The sequence below is a fragment of the Halyomorpha halys genome, unplaced genomic scaffold (genome assembly GCF_000696795.3).
Source record: "Halyomorpha halys isolate HHAL.00 unplaced genomic scaffold, Hhal_1.1 Scaffold516.1, whole genome shotgun sequence".
Classification (NCBI taxonomy): Eukaryota; Metazoa; Arthropoda; class Insecta; order Hemiptera; family Pentatomidae; genus Halyomorpha; species Halyomorpha halys.
This window is the reverse complement of record NW_027115901.1, coordinates 364,141-380,106: the sequence shown is the minus strand read 5'-3', so window position 1 is coordinate 380,106 and position 15,966 is coordinate 364,141. Positions and strand designations below refer to the sequence as shown.

General features: G+C 31.5%; 1 protein-coding gene and 1 non-coding gene across 2 annotated transcripts in view; one reads left to right on the top strand and one right to left on the bottom strand.

Moving 5' to 3' along the window:
- LOC106683775 (uncharacterized) overlaps positions 1 to 15,966 on the bottom strand; it is a 365,532-nt gene that overhangs the window by 57,934 nt on the left and 291,632 nt on the right. The gene's annotated exons all lie outside the window — the stretch shown is intronic.
- TRNAR-CCU (transfer RNA arginine (anticodon CCU)) lies at positions 3,223 to 3,295 on the top strand. The gene has a single exon. It is a non-coding gene; the product is annotated as a tRNA-Arg (tRNA).

Here is a 15,966-nt window from a genome sequence, read left to right as displayed (position 1 = left end):
AAAAAAAAAAAAAAAAAAAAAAAAAAAAAAAAAAAAAAAAAAAAAAAAAAAAAAAAAAAAAAAAAAAAAAGGCAGCTGGACAATCAGTTCATATTTCTTTTTCATTTTTGTAAAATTTAGAATCCTTTAACTGAATACGAAGTGACTATAGAGCTACGCAAAACCTTAAAATAATTAGGAAAAAAAAATTGATGGGAATTGGTGAAAAAATTTAAGATTAATAGGCTTTCCTCAACACCATTGCAATTAATATACTAATTTACAACTCTTTAAATTACTTTAGAGGGGCTATGGAGCAGCGCACATATTCAAAATTCGCGGAAAAACATTTAGACAGAATGATATTTTTTGTTTTGCATAACTACTAAGATTGCTAAAATGTAAAGGAAAATATACTTATCAAATATCCCTGTATTATATTCCCTAAATCCTGTTCTAGATGTTATACAATGCGAAAAACTGATATTAAATTGAATTCTACTTCTATCAAATGACTTTTGAAGTCAGTTGCCACCACAAGTCAGTGTTGGTTACGGGGGAATGTGACAAAATGCATAAGAAATTATGTATTTAATTATTTATGTAAAGAAATTATTTATGTAATTACCGTAAACATTTGAAAGTAGATTTGAGCATTAAAATAACTATCTGTGATATTCTAGAATTAAAAAAAAAGGTTTGCAAGGTGTGTCACCCACACGAGGATAAAACCCCTTTTTATGAGATTTAAAAGCTGGAAACTTAGTTTATTAAAGAGTATCTAATATATAAAACCACAAACTCAAACTTATAGATAGATGATTCCATAAATCATGTTTATTTATTTCCCAGTTAGTATAATTTTTTTTTCTGCTCTTATATTTCTTGGAGGCTATTAAAAATTCTGGAGAACTTCTCCTCTTAATGTTCCTAGAAGTTATTCTAGGTTTTTTATGTTCTCCGAAAACTCTTTGATGTCAATATGCAGATCCACTTTCTAAGAATGAACCAGAGAGAATCGAGCGAAAAGAAAAATGGCAGGTGATGAGAAGTAAACGGATTTATGTAAAATACTGGAGCTATATCCTATGCCTTGTTACATAACACCGTATCGGGGTTCCATTCAGGCACAGATACGCCCTTCTAATTAAATAGTATATAACCATTACAAAACTAAATATTTTTTAGTTTTTGCTAATAGTGTTTTGATGAAAATTCGGCTAACCATAGTTACAAGTTTCATCAAAATAGGATTAATTTTTTTCTTCTGCTTCACATGAACTTATAGTATACTGTATTGAGTTCTAAAATTTTGAAGGGGTATAATAATTATTAATTGGACGTTGATTGTTACCTAGATTTATAATTATGAGAGATAGTGGACCGTGGCCATCGACTTGATAACAACCACAAACCTACTCGCCACAGTACCAGACTTCACCACCCGTCCAGACATCTGCAACACCATACATCCTCATCGGACGCCATTCCTTCTAGCTCTTCAACTTCTTCACACACCCAAGTCACCCCTTCTAGAACTTCAACATCTTCTATCTTCCATTATTCTTCTTGTATTACTCAGACTTCTCTTAATATGCCCACTCCTGTTATGCCTAATTTGTCATTCTCATTTTCCAAAACTTCTTATCCTAACCTCAAATCTCATATAAACACCCTTTGTTCTCTCCATAGACGCCTGGCCCGTAATTTAAAACAACGTATTTTTTTACTTAAATGTCACTCAAACTCCCTTTTACCTAAATCCATCAATAATTCCCTCAACCATATTTATATGCCAAACATCTTAAATCTAAGTTATTTTAGGTTTCTTTTAAATTCGGAAATTCCCTCCTTAACTTAATATTGAAATTAGTGGAAAAATCCACCACCTCAACCATAAAATTTCATCTCTGACCCATATCCTTAAAACCAGAATGAACGACATACACTTCAATAATCTTTGCACCAATATCTCCACCAATTTTACATCTTCCCGTTTACAGAAAAAACAACTTCTTTTCTCAAAATTTAATAACATTTATAAAATATAGCTAGCTTCTAAATTTTATCCTAATTAAGGACAAATGGGTCCACAACATTTCATCAACCGATATTCCACCCAACGTTCGCAATATTCTTAGGTTAGGTCCAAATTTTTCTAGCCCCAACTCTTCATTAAAAATTCATTTTGACCACACCTCCAACCATCTTCTCCTCGTACCTAGATTTATATTTTAAAATCAATATCCTTTAGAAGAATTTAGTCAAGGATTAAGCCCTATTCTCCACAAATTGGATAAACTGCCTACTTTATAGAGGCTGAGAATTCATTGAAGGTTTTATGTATATACATAAGTTGGGTTTTATTTAAACTAATTCTACGTTATATGTATACGTACCTTGCAATTTAAAAAATATTTTTAAAATTCCATCAAGCTTAAGAAGAAGTTTAACAAATTTATAACTGTGAAATATAAAATTCTTTAAACTATGCATCTATTTTAAGATACGAAACAAAGCAATAAACCGTTTTTAGAAATCAAAACTGTTATTCTAATATAAGGTTACTCTACTATAATAAAAGTACGCTTAGTAAAATGTCTCGTAAGTAGTTCCATAAAAACTTTTCTGTTCTAACAAATATTAAAAATCATCCATGTTATTGTTAAATTAATTATTTTAGTAGTTACAAGACTTTAAAACATATTACTTGAATGTTCGGTGTACAAAAAAAGTATTGTTAGATCTAGATACAAATAAAAATATTATTTATGATACTATATTAAAAGTAACAGACTGCAAAAATAAGTTACATCCATAAATATATGACATCAATAAACAAAAATGTATAACAGATATAGTTATGGTATAGTATCTTCCAAAATCAGATATATTTAACTTAATAAATATTAGTAGTAACAAAGGGATTCGGCAAACTGTTCTACAGATAGCTATATAATATTTTATAGAATATAGTTGATTAATTTTTGTTTGTATGAAATAAATCAATGCCACCACACAGGTGAAGAAACAATCGCTTCTATATGGAAGGTAACTGACTTGAAGAGTTATTTCAATGGTCTCTTGAAGAAAAAAGACTGAAACAAACGATGTAATATTTTAAACAAAGATACATCAGACTTAAAGGTACATACTGAGTTAAATTTTTTTTCTATTGTCGATATATGAAATAAAGAATTAGTTACAAGATTATGTAACAAATATTGTGGGTCCAGACCACAAGCCCCTGTGGCCTAATGGATAAGGCATCGGTCTCCTAAACCGGGGATTGTGGGTTCGAGTCCCACCAGGGGTACTTTTTTTTCTTAAAGTGTGTCCTAAAAATACGCTTGATTTTGAAAGTGAGAAATTTTCATACTATATTAACTAATGAGAATTAATTATAATATTACTAATATAATATAATAATGTACTCACTCAAAAACAAAGAAATGTATGTCTAAATTTTAATTAATATTAAGATTGTAAATTAAAGTCCATAATTTTGTTTTAAATGAATTATTCATTTGATGAATAATAATAATAAACAATTATATTACGAAATAAAAATATTATTGGAACTAACTATAAAGAAAAATATAATGTATGCTGGAAAAATGTAACGCATCACAAAAGTTTCACTTATGCACAATTTTGAGTTGAAATTAATTCTTTTATGAATATACGCGAAGGTAGCAACTGACTATTGTCATAACAACCAGTGAAACAAGAAAACATTTGTTTACAAAATTTAGTAATTTATTTGTATTTTTATCATTCTCTACTATTTTCTATGACATTGTATGTTAGATAGTATTTTTTATGAAATTGCTGTCTTTTTAATAAATTGTTTTTACTCCTTTGGTTAATTATCAATTATTTTTTCATAAATGCTAACAATGTTTAATTATTGAAAATAATTAAAAATAAAAATTCTTTAGAAGTTATTTTGGAAGAAGTGAACTTAATTTCAGTCCCTTGTATTTGATTACAGAAACAGACACGTAACCAAATTTGTTCCTTGATGTCCAATACTGCGATTCTGAAGAAAAATTTCAATTATAAATAAAAAACTTAAATTTACAGTAGCAAGATGTAAATTCTAAACTATATGTAGTTATGATAGTTTTTCTTTTCATTTATTTAGCCTATAAAAATTATGAAAATGTGAATTAAGTTTTATAATTAATAGATATAATAATTAATAAATGGTTAATGTTTGTACAATAAAGAATATACATTTATCTGGAATAAATAGTAGAGACCTCCCAAATTCTTACTAAAGAACTCACGAATCGCTTGCGAATTCGAAATTAATGGTTAAAAATACACGAGTTGCCCACGAGCAAGGGCCAGAAGACCATAATTCGGATAGGTATGTGGAAATATTAATTCGCTGGCACTTCACGACCTCTGACGAAATATTGGAGAAGCAGCAGGTACTTCAAATACCTAATGGCTGTTCTTGGTCACTAAGTAAAGGTCTGCATTGCCCTTTGGGTAAGGTAGTAATTTCTATTTAAGGTTTCAAAGAAATAATATTAATATTATTTTTTTATTTCTTTATTATTATTTTTATTTATTACTTAGTTAGAGTTAAAAACGTCCAAAACAAAAACAACAAGATCAATGAGCAACTAACTTATCAAAACGACAACAGAAAAAATGGTGTGGGGATTAGTTGGTCTGTTGTGTGACGTCATTCTCCATTAAGTAGACCTATTAACAGACTATTACCCATGTTAAATGGTATATCGTTTTAACTTACTAAAACATGGAAATATTTCTTCATTTAACACACTGTAATATGTTAAATTAACCATTATGAATACCTCCATTACTTAATCATTAAAGAGTATTTTTCTTTGGACGTTTTCTGGCTAAAAAATATATTTAAAATATCGCAAGTAAACTGTATTAAAAGTTTTGTAAATTCAGAAATTCGCATCATTTTTGGCAAAATTAAGAAGATTTAGTACTTTCAAAAAATTAATATTAATATCATTACATCCATAATTAATGAAATTATTTAAGAAGACCTGATAGCTAAGCGGACTTGGATGAGGATCCCAGAGGGCTTGGTTCAGAAGGCTGTGGGTTCGAATTCCATCTGAGTCAGTCAATATTTATTTCTTGATGGTTCCGAGAAATGAATTATGAAATTTCCACTCTGGAGCTGTGTAGGTCATTGGAGGACTTAAGCCGAAAACAAAATTTATTAAAAGCTTGTTTTGTCAAATCTTTGAGAATTGAGAGTATAAACAGTCACTATAACATAAAAAGGTAGATCCTAAAATTATTTATTTAAATTTTTTTTTTAGAGTTCTACTACTGGGTAGTTTCTCTACATGCTGTATCATATCATTATCATTATGTCATTATTATTAAATTTACTTGTTGTATTTAAAAAAATTATTTTAAAAATATTATTTTAAGCATAAAAATATTGGAAGGCGAAATCAGCCACAGCTACTACCCGATCGTGAAATCGAGTCACTAAATTTGGAAGTTTCTTTCCATTTGGGTGATATAAATAAAATAATTGAAAATAAAAAGATCTATGTTCTAGTAATAATATCAACATAAAAAAAAAAAAAAAAAAAGATAAATACGATATATTGTCTGTTTTCGCCTCTTCACGTGACTTCTCTTTCTTTGTCTCTCTTTGTGAGATTCTTTCTTGATGCAATTTGCCTACTTTCCTCTGGTTGCGACTCACTCACTCCCTTTTCGAATCTAATCCCTTCCAAGTGCACCTTTGGGCGCAATCATCCACAAACGTGTAAAAAAATATCTTTAATTCATTAATTGAATTACTTAAACCATTATAATTCTTAAGAACCATCAATAATGCCCTTGAAACCCAATTAATACATATATGCCCTAAAGCCACCGGAAAAAAAAAACGGCGGGCGATTAAATTTTAGGAATTTCGCAGTTTCCTTTAATAATGTTGCTCTTACCCCTGTCGAACAGATCCACTATCTTGGACTACATCTGGACAAACGATTAACCTGGAATCCTCACACAAGACTGAAAAAAACAGGAAACTGCACTTCGATTTCGACTATTACAGCACTTGCTAGAAAAACGGTCTAAATCTCCAACTCATTACAAAAGACTGATCTACATGACTATAAGGCCAATCTGGACGTACGGAGTTGAGCTTTGGGGCTCCACTAAACCTTCGAATTCCTCTCGTATCCAATTCTTACAGTCCAAAATCCTCAATCCTCCTTACTTTGTCAGAAATAAAACCATACTTAAAGACCTTAATGTTCGCGAAGTAAACTATCTAGCCCGAACCAGATATCATTCCTTCCATTATAAACTCCCTAACCATCCAGATCCACTAGTTTCTAACCTTTCATTCTCTTCCATTCCGGACAATCTTCCGAGGAGCCTAATAATAAGATGGCCACGAGACCTGTTAGTGTAAAAGCGTCATTAGAGTGCTACCGATGGGTAGCAATATACAGTTATTTAAAAGGCAAAGTTTTTTCAATAATTGTTGCGATACAAAGTATAATAGTGTTCAATTGATTTGTAATTTTTAAAAAATAATATTAATGTGATGGGTGACAAAATAGGGTTAATTTGAAATTAAATTGATAACCTGGGCAGGTAGCCTGCAAAAAGTTTTTAAATTATTGATGTGAGTGTAAAATGGGCCGAAACGTTGGACTTTTAAAAGAAATAAAAAATGTTTTGAGACTTAAATTGGATATACTTTATTTTATTTTAACAATAAAAACCAGTCTCAAGAAAGTGAAAAGATTACATATAAAATAATGAAAATTGTTTCTGCTAGTTGTAAATTTACTAAAGTTTAAAAAAGTTGAAGATAGTTTTGTCGTTTGGTTGTTTTAAAAATAATGAGCAATTAATAAAAAATAAGCAGATTTTTTAAAATTCAACTGGCAACAATTTTTAATAAGGAGATCTATATATATTTTTTTTAACTGGTCTAAATAAATGGAAGTAAGCCTGATGAAAATAATGTACATTTTGGCCGCACGGACTCTCGGACTGGACAGAAGCACGTCATTTTTGGGACACAGTGCTCAATACGTTGAAGGCAATTTTTGTTATACATAGAGATAGTAAAGCAATGGGTTTCCAAGAGAATTATGGACTTTTTATTTATTTTTTGTAGAGGATTAAATTATTTTTCAAAAGGGGCACTAAAATCCTTCGTAAAATCCTCAATGTTCCTTATTTTGTTACTAATAAAACCATCCATAAAGACCTAAGTGTTCCTTATGTAACCGATCTAGCCCGAACCCGATATTATTCCTTCCATAATAAACTCCCTAACCACCCAAACCCACTCGTTTCTAACCTTGCTTCCTCTTCCATTCCTGGCAATCCTACGAGGCGCCTGAAAAGAAGATGGGCTTATATTGTAAATTGTTTTTAGAGTTCTACTACTGGGTAATTTCTCTACATCCTGTATCATTTCATTATGTCATTATGATCAAATTTACTGGTTGTATTTTTTTATACAGTTGTAAATATCAATAAATAAATAAAATAAAAAAAAAAAGGGACACTATAATGCAGGAGATGTACTGTTTCTGAGGTGTCAGTAAAAAATATTTATATATATTTCTTTAAATTTAAAAAAAAAAGAAGTTTTTTTTTAAAGAACTTAGAGCCCGATAATTTCAACTCACGAATAATTAGCCAGCAAGAGAGTGGTTAGAAACACGTATGGCTCGGTTTTATTATATATTATAGAACGTTCTATAATTTAACTGTAAAATCTGTTTCAATAATACAAATAATCTAGGTATGAGGATACGAGTGGAGGAAAGGTCAAAGATAAAAATAAAACTTCATCGGCAATACTCGTTAGTTGTTATGTCTCTTACGGGATCCTTTGAGGAACAGGAATCCAGCTGTGGCAAAAAATCTTCCTGGTTATTCTTGCAGGTCGTCCACCTCCTGCGACCAGCTTCTGGAGCCACCGCTCCTCATTGCAGTTTGCACTATTCCAGCCTTTACTACCAGGCGTGAATAGTAGTCCTATTAATAATATATTTTAAACTTTCAAAAATAGTTCGGATAAAATAATAATATAATTAACGCATTATGGCTTTGAGATTATTTTAAAAAAACAAATACCTCTGTTAATGCCAATTTATAACAATCTACATCGTTTTAACTAATGTGTAGTTTTAAGAGGTTTATTTGTATTTATTCATTATTTTTCTCGAGAAAATTTATCATTACTTTCATTTTCCTACATAGGAAAGTTACAACGATAACTTTTGATGAACAAATACAGATATCTGTATATCTAGGACTTCCTTCCAATTATTTTTAGTGGTATGATCTCTGTCCTAAGCCTGCATTATCTATGCTTCTAAGAGTATTCGATCGTCGAAAGTTGTTGTAACTTTCCTATATAGGAAAATAAAAGTAATGATAGAAATTCTCTAGGAAAATAGTAAATTAATAAAAATAAATCTCAGAAAACTATAATTATATCTGTAGCCAAACTATTTTTGAAATGTTAACAAATATTGATAGGACTAGTATTTACGCCTTGTTAAATACTAGAATAGTGTATTGGGTTCTATGTGGTTTAAAAAACTAATCCTAAAACCAATATATTTTTTCAAATACATCAGAAACAATACTTCTCCAGGCTCTTTTAAAAAATAATTTAATTCCCTACAATAAAAAAATAAAATAAATCTTGAATCTGATGAATATTATATATATATTTTATGACGCAAGTTCTCTATAGACCTATGCAGCCCCAAAGTGGGCATGTAAATATTGGCTGAGCCAGATAGGAATCTAACCCAGAACATTCTGAACCAAGTAATTTGGGACCCTCACCCCATCGTGCTCAGCTCCTAAGTCCTCGCCTGTATATGAAATAGATATTAAATGAAGGTATTGTGGTCGCGAAAAATTCAAACCTTTAACGAGAAAAACACTTCTTAAATGGGGTGAAACATAAGTCACAAATAAATAGATTTTTTGCAATTTTGTGTACCTTTTTTGCAGTCCCAGAAACCTTGTATGTATGTATAATTACCACCTCCTAAAGTAAACATTGCTTTTCAATTAAATTGTAAAAATATGATTCGTACACTCACATACTCAGCTCTGGAAATTAAGCCACACTCACCTGAAACAAAATAATAAAAAAATTAATAAAACGTACATGTAATAATCTATTAGAAATTACTATTACTCATTACTTAGATTAAGTTAATTTTAATTTTTAATTATTTTATTAAATCAAATTAAGATTCTGTGTCTTTAGGCCCTTTAGGAAAGGGAACGAGTCCAAATTGATCCGCCTATGGTAATACAAGGATATGGTGAAGTATTATTTAATGCCAGTTATAGGCATAGCCGTGAGAGGAGCACCAAGATAAGAGCTAAAGGAAGTGGGAAGCTTGCTAAAGTTATGTAATAGTAAGCATTCCAGGCTCGGCCAGGAACAATAACAGGAACTGGATCAGGTCTTCCCTGGGACTATAATCGATCTGTCGGTTAGGATGCCAGGATATTAGGTTAGGCGACAGTTGGATAGCTTTACTATCGATCTTCCCTTTAATATCGACTAAAATTTTAGAAGATCCTGCCCTTAAGGAGCAGTTTTCAAAAATCACCCTCAAGTATTTGATTCCTGTGAAATATTTTCCTGGAATTTAGGATTAACGAAGCTGTTTGATTTTTTAATTTGGATTGTTCTGAATTTACAAAATGTTCTTATATACGATAAATGTTTTGATTTATTGAAATTTACAACTGTGCAAAAAAATACAATAGGTAAATTTGATAAATGTTTCAGAAAAAATGATGGTCGTGGAAAGGCACTACCCAATGGTGGTGCTTCAATCATTGATTTAAATTAGGAGATCACGTGGCGTTTCTTTTTAGACGCCTCAGAGGATTATCAGGATCCGTTAAGGATGATTAACTAAGGATTAAGAACTAATGGGTTTGGATGGACAAAGATCTGTAATGAAAGGCCGTATGTCTATTTCGTGCCAAATCTGCAACGAATGGGATGTTGAGTTCTTTAATTAGGATGAGTTTACTTGTGACATAATAAGGATTCTATACAGAAGACTTTGGATGGTTTGGTGGAGCCCCAAAGCTCAAATTATCCAAGTTGGATTGATCATCATAGTATATAAGATGCTTTTGAAGTAAATTCTAAGTTTAGAGCTTTTGTACAGTACGTGCTGATTGAAATCTAAAAGCAGTTTGAAATCTAAAAATCGTTTCAAAAATTGTTATACTACCTTCCTCATACTAAATAAAAGTACAGGGGACAATTTAATATATCATTGGTGGAAGCTGAAGTCAAGACTCTAAAAAATGTTATACTTTATTATAACTTAAATCAACATATATTTTCATTATCAAATATCACTTTTTTATTTATTTATTCAATATTTATACATGTTTTTTTGGGATGATGAATCTGGATTTTAGGATTTTCAGCTCGTTAGTTGTTCCACTCTGAATGCAGAGATTAAAACCAAAATATTGTAAACGCTTTCTGCTTTCTTCTCAAAAACTAAGCCTCTAAATATAAAAATTAAATAATAAATTTAAGCTGGAAACATTTTCTTAGAAATGCGAATATTATAATAATATTTATTTTTCAACTAACCTGCGACGTTCATACAGCGATTTAGTGAAAACAAAAAGTGGAATTTCTTATGCGAAATGGCAACGTCTGTGGTTGGTCGCAAACGGAATATAACATGTGCATTTTGTAAAAAAATTTGTCTTCTTTAATTTTTTATTAATAATTTATCTTCAGAAAATGCTTACTTTTTGAAAACTTTTTAAAAGAAACAAAATTGCAATATTTCGATTTATTTTCTATTTTCTGTGAGAACCATCTATATTATTTTCCTAAAATATTTAGTTTTTCGGGGAAAAGAAAACGAAAAAAAGATACAACATTTTGACCTGTTGTTTGGATCCAAGTTCATAATAAGCTGATAGTTATTATTGCCTTTGGATTTTATTTTCTATTTTCATTGAAAACCATCTATATTTTTTTTCTGAAAACACTCTATTTCGATCTTGGATGGAAGGATTATCTTAAAGCGTTTTACAGTAGTGCTCCCGATCTTCCGAAAAATAAAATGTAATAAATTAATTTTGTAAGAAATTTCGTTTACTTTAATGTTTTATACAACAATATATTTTTAGTGTTCTAGTTAATAGCAAAAAAAAACTTTATAATTAATTAAAATATGCGAATTTTCATATATAATAAAGATGAATTTTGGTTAGAGTGGTTAATTCAAATTGTTTTTATTTCCATTACATTCAGCGTAAAAGTATGCCTCACTTTTAGGCAAACTATTGTTTCATCAAAACACACAAATGAGAATTTTGATTCTAAATTCTCGTAATAATCGAAATGTTTTTACAAAAGTTTCTTCAACGGACCAATTTTTCAAGTCTTATTTTATCTTTGCTAACACGTTTGTGTAGATCTGAGAACAGTCCTTGATTCATAGCGGTGACCCAGAAGTGTCCTGAATCCAGTTCCAGAAGTAGGCTCCAGCTTGGATATGCGGAACACATATATCTGGAGTTAGTCTCGGGGATATCAATTCCATAACACGGAACTTAGAGAAGAGTGCTTATCTTTTTCTTGAAGCTCACTGTATTATGCGGTTCTCAGCAATTTGGATTCTCAGTCAGTTTAGATTTCATTACATTATCTGGGATAGTAAAGGTTTGTTTTATATTTGGTTAATTCTTAATTGTTGATTGTATTTGGTTAATAAAGGACAAATTTTCCGTTTTCAATTTAAAAAACAAAAAAAAAGAAAAATAGGTTGCCCCTAATCTAACAAGTAGAGGATGTATATCAGGCATGTATCCCTGGGTTCTTGCCAAAACAAAACTATCACTTTTCCAGCCCAATATGAATTGATCTCAAGTAATACAACTAATAATTCAATTAACACTGAAATTAATACTGAAATGAAAATAAAGTAAACAACATAATAATTAATATAAAAATAAAATAATAATAATAATAATATAACTGAAAGGACTTTGAAGTGAATAATAAAGCCGCAAATTATGAATTAATATAATAATGACAATAAAACAAGATGATACAGAATAGGATAAAAATAAGTATCGAGTAATATCTAAATAAATAATATCTATAACTAAGCACACACTTACATAGCTAATTCTAATCGTAATGTAAAGAATAATTATGTAGAGTTGAGAAAAAATGTAGAAAGATATGGTCAGTGAATAAAAATCAGTTATTGGGAATCATAGAAGTAAGAAAGTAGCCAGTTAAATAGATCTTTTTTTATATATGTATGTATAGTTGACCGTAAAAATTGATATATAGGGAGATGGTCAGGGTTGCGGTCAATAGTGAAACAAAAATAGTTTACAACTATTTATTTTCCAACGTTTCGCCCCACTTTGCAGGGCTTCATCAGGGCTAAAAAGATACAAAATGAAACTATGTTAAGATAAAATGATAGAAATAAAAATACAAAGATATAATGAAAAGAATAAAAAAAAAGAAAAGTAACAAAGGCAAGAGCACTAGTTTCATACAGAAATACGTAAAATTCGTTTAGCCCTGATGAAGCCCTGCAAAGTGGGGCGAAACGTTGGAAAATAAATAGTTGTAAACTATTTTTATTTCTCCTTTGACCGCAACCCTGACCATCTCCCTATAGATCTTTTTTTAGTTTTCTTTGTGGTTGATTTATTAGTTCTTCTGGTAAATGATTGAACAAGTACGGTACCAAAATACGTTCATCAAATATATTGTTATGATACGGCATAAATTTATTATTTTTAGTCAACTGACGAGATGAAATTTTAAACGTATGACTGAAATTAACCAAAGGGAGTAAACATGATACAGCAATGAACTTCTTTTATTCATTCTGCCTCCAAAAATTAGGTTTTTTCTGTTCTATAAGAGACGGCTATATATTCTTCGTGCAGTTACAACACAAAATAATCTTGGAATTCCATCGGCCGATAATGCAATCAGGTTGGAAGTAAACATTTTTATAAATAGCCCACATTCCCTTGAGTGATATCAACAAGAGGCCTGTGGACAGGAACCGTTAGCCGATGAAAGGCAGCACGACCTCAACGCTTTGGCTTTCACCTTTCGTTTCCAGGAGTCGAGTTGAGGACTGTAACTTCTTCAGGATCCTACGATCCTCCTCAGTTACAAGAAATATTTATCACTTTGTATCCTATCTAGTAAAAGAGAATGCTTTAGGAATTGTTTAATGATCATATTAATCATAATCATTTTATTATTAATCATATTTAAAATTCTCGAATTTCTCGAGAACGGTTTAATGGATTTTCGTTATAGATATCCCAAGGATTGGAAACAACATTTAAATGTAGTGTATAACTTCTATGCCCTTCAAATTTTCAATAAAAGAATTAAATTAAATTTATATGCTACAACCCAAGGGTTATGGTTGCGCAGTACTTTGTAAGGAAGTACTGTTACTCGATCAACGGTTGTGCAAGGAGGTGAATTGGTCAGAATCGTGCTTGACCACTAAATTTATACCCTTAATTGGGGCTTAATTTATGAGGCTGGGTGGATTCCAGAACCCACGCGGTTGACTCAGGGCTATATTGGAGTTGGTAGCATCGCGCCTTACCATAGTGCCATCGCGCATGGTTTTACAAAAAATTACATTAATATGCCAAATCCTAATCAATTTCAACGTAAAGTATACCTTCAAGGGGCGTGGTCTAATCCTCAACGTAAGTGACGTAAAGTTGTCATAACCGTACTTAAGACATCCCCATGACCTCCCTTCAAGTTGGTGCAGTTATGTAGGTTTAAAGTTTAATGTGCTTAACAAATGGATTAAATTTCAAGATAAATTCAGAGCTTAATATAAAAAAATGTAGTCAAGAGATGTTCCAGGAAACTTTAAACTTCCACTTCCGCCCTCCATGGTAGCCTTACTTATCTGACTTTGTAGACAATTATAGCGAGTAGGTTGGTCGATGTACGACATATCACAATCTCACAAGACACGATCACAACACAAAACAAAGTAATCCTCCCCACCGGACCCGCCTCGCTAAGACCCCCGGGGAGCGCCAGTCCTATATCACTTTTGAAATATTAGCTTAAAATGGGAAGAGGTAACTTTAAGAGGGAGAAAAATCCGGTTCTGGCCCAGGGCTTCGGAGCAATATGGCGGCGCCAATCTCCCGCCAAAAATTCTAACCTATACGTGCTCCATCTAGCTGATTTATTCAGTTTTAACTTTTAACCTATTTATCTCTCTCATCTAATTTAAAAATTCAATTTCTTTTTATTTTCTAATTCTGCATTTGTATCAACATTACTTTATTTTGTATTACAATGAATATATATAGGCTTATATTACAGCTTACTGTAAACTATGATTTGGGCCGTCTGTGGCTGAGACAGTTAGGCCTAGATCTATCGTTGGCTGAGCCGGTTCGAATCCAGCCTGGGGGCACTGACTTTTTTCATTAAGTAATGGTTCCACAAAACGAAAAACTTGAATCCCCACCATGGTTATAATAGGTTGTTCACCTGTAGATAACCAGGCAAACATCACCTTCGCTGTAGAGAAAAAACAATATGGTGTCTTCTGGCCTTTAGACATGCTGATCAGAACCTGTATCATTTTAAATCCCCTCATCCCCGTTGATTCGGGGCATCGGCATACTAAGCAATAACACAATTAATTACTTTCTTACTAGGGTTTGTACCTATCGAATATCGTTACATTTTCTGCTTATACCGAAGCCTTTCTCAGGCAAAGTGATGGCTAGAGAGGAATTTCTAGACTTAATAAAAGCTAGGGTAGTACTTAATGTAACCCACCGTCGAAAACTTTGAGAATGTTATTGAAACTAATATAGTGATATCATGTACATCAGACGATCAAAAACCGTGTTCAACGTGATAACATATAACTTACATAATAAATAGCAAATAATAATATATATAGCAAATACACATGTGGTTTTAGATTTTGTTTTTCAATTCCTTATAGGGAATAGTTTCCCGAAATGCTAAAGTATTTCCCAAGGTTACAAACGGGTCATGATACAGCAGTTAAGTTTAACATTTACAACGGAGCATCATCGGTGTTATTGCAACAGCGACTGAATCATAGGTCAATCCCAGAACTAGTACAAGTCCATAGAGTCGTGGCCTTATGGAACATAAACATGTGAGGTATTTGAGAGGGTTAAAGTCATAGTAGTGTAAGTGAATTAAGTTTCATCACTAAGTGCTCGGTCGTAAAACATGGTAACTGAAAAAAAATAATTTTTCTAAATGCTAGAGTGTTTGTTAATTACAAAGTTTTACCTTAAACCAGAAGTTACTTAATATAATTTACAATCAACATTATGCCTTTGAAAATGTAAATTTTTTTAAATATTCTTTAAAAATATATGATATCACTCTTAAAGAATTTGGAAAAGTAAAAAGCATTAATTAATGTTGTTTAACTTAGGTATCCCCCGGAGTAAAAGGTGGGGGATATTACCCACATTAATTATTATGCTGGTAAGCTGGTTTAAATAAAGAACTACTTTGCTGGTAATGATGGAGTGGACTGTATTTATAATAAATTGATACCATGCCTTCAAATAAAATAACCTATTCTCTTTTAAGCTGTCGAGCTTGAAGGTTTGTTCTGTAGTGAATGTTAGGATGGAACAAGGGTTCTCTCTTGTTTCTTTCTACTCATCCCTCTGCCGCCGCCTCTCTCACCTGGGTGTGAAGTCTTACTCCCTCATGAACATTATCAGAGAAGACCTTGAAATTTTCTATCTCTTTCTTCCTCTGTAAAGGTCAAGATGGCTACTCTGTTGGTTCTGACCTCTTTGTTTTGGGGACCAAGATGGTTGTCGAAGCCTCGTACCATGGTTGCCGAAGCCTCGTACCATGGTTGTCGAAGCCTCGTACCATGGTTG